Source organism: Perognathus longimembris, chromosome 28, assembly GCF_023159225.1.
Source record: "Perognathus longimembris pacificus isolate PPM17 chromosome 28, ASM2315922v1, whole genome shotgun sequence".
Classification (NCBI taxonomy): domain Eukaryota; kingdom Metazoa; phylum Chordata; class Mammalia; order Rodentia; family Heteromyidae; genus Perognathus; species Perognathus longimembris.
The window spans coordinates 39,850,803-39,852,671 of NC_063188.1; the positions used below are offsets into that span (position 1 = coordinate 39,850,803).

Sequence of the window (1,869 nt, forward strand, 5' to 3'; positions counted from 1 at the left end):
GAAATGAAATCTGGCAAAGACAGCCGCAGGCTCATCTAACAGCTCCAGGTCTGCATCTCAAATGGGTGAGATTAATAGGCAATTTTCAGTATTTATGTTTGACACCTTGACTAAGGGTCTTCACAGCTTGGATAACCTATCTCTAGATTCCTGTAAATCCCTGTTGGTGTTTCTATTCCAATTATTCTGCCCAAATCTGTGAGCAGGAGTTTGAAGTCTGTCCCAGTAAGAGCCAATACATTCGTTTTTGAAAACCAGTCTGGCATTTATTAATTTATTCATGCAATCATGCATTCTTTTGGAAAATATTTTTGAGCACCTGTTGTTTCCTAAGTGGTAGGATAGACAGTGAGAATACAAACAGACTTATATTCTATGTTTAATAAATACACTCTGCGAAATCAGCGCGCCCCCGCCCCTGGATTTGTGGGGGTGTTTCCACCATTTTTGAAAAATTGGAAGGTCCTGGGTTTGACGGTAGTTGCCGCGGTCCAGATGGCTTCATTTTCCATGGAGCCCCGAGCTTGCGCTAGGATCTGAACCAATGATGCTGGGTTCACCTACATCTCCAAACCCAGGAGTTAATGCCCAGTTCTTACCTGGATTTTTAATGAGGGATTTGCCTGCTCCGGTGACTCCACAACCTCGAACGATTAGTGGCCGTTCAGTTGGAGTTATGGAAATGAGATCACCTTTACTTACAGGTGGATCACCACCATAACCCGTTGTTCCAGCTCATAAAGATAAAAGCGGAGCTCCACCTGTTAGAAGTATATATGATGATATTTCCAGCCCAGGGCTTGGATCAACACCTTTAACTTCAAGAAGACAGACAAACATTTCAGTAATGCAAAGTCCTCTTGTTGGAGTTACAACTACTCCGGGAGCAGGGCAAAGTGTGTTTAGCCCAGCAAATATTGGTCAGCCACGAAAGACGACACTATCTCTTGCCCAATTGTATCCTTTCTATACACAAGGAGATTCTCTGACTTCAGAAGATCACATTAATGACACTTGGGTGACTGTGTTTGGGTTTCCACAAGCATCTGCATCCTATATATTGCTAAAATTTGCACAATATGGAAATATCTTAAAACATGTGATGTCCAACACAGGAAACTGGACGCATATTCGTTACCAATCTAAATTGCAGGCCCAGGAAGCTTTAAGCAAAGATGGAAAGATATTTGGAGAATCCATCATGATTGGTGTAAAACCATGCATTGATAAAAGTGTCATGGAAAACAATGAAAGATGTTCTTTGTCATCACCGTCTCTGGCCTTTACACCACTAATCAAGACCTTAGGCACACCAACACAACCCGGAAGTACTCCTAGGATTTCTACCATGAGACCTCTTGCTACAGCATACAAAGCTTCTACTAGTGACTATCAGGTTATTTCTGACAGACAAACGCCAAAGAAAGATGAAAATCTTGTATCGAAAGCAATGGAGTACATGTTTGGCTGGTAGATAATAAGAGCTAAGAGCTTCGCTATGAAGGAGGAAGTCCCTGCACTAAAACCACAATTAGCAAAGTACTGCCAGTTTTCTTTGGTTAGTTGTATTACCATACTTGGCAATGGTGGATAGCTATCTCATAGTCTTCTTTCTGAAGATTTTTTTCTTTAATAATACATCCTGTTTGTAGCTTGCACTTTAAAAGATGCTTTAGATAAATTTTAAGAAAACATCAAAGTCACTCGAGATAGGATTTTGTGCTTTATGTGATAGTGCATGCAGAAAATTTTAGCATTGATTATTGTAAACTAAGTAATTGAATTTGGAGAATTGTCTCCTAGTTTTCATGAGAAGGTAAATTTCATGAAAGCTGCTTGTATTTACGAAGACACAGGATTATAACTAAC

The 1,869-nt window shown here is 40.2% G+C and overlaps 1 pseudogene; it reads left to right on the forward strand.

Annotated features, from left to right (window-relative positions):
• Positions 1 to 495: 495 nt before the first annotated feature.
• Positions 496 to 1,474, forward strand: LOC125343760 (annotated as a pseudogene).
• The last annotated feature ends 395 nt before the right edge of the window (positions 1,475 to 1,869 follow it).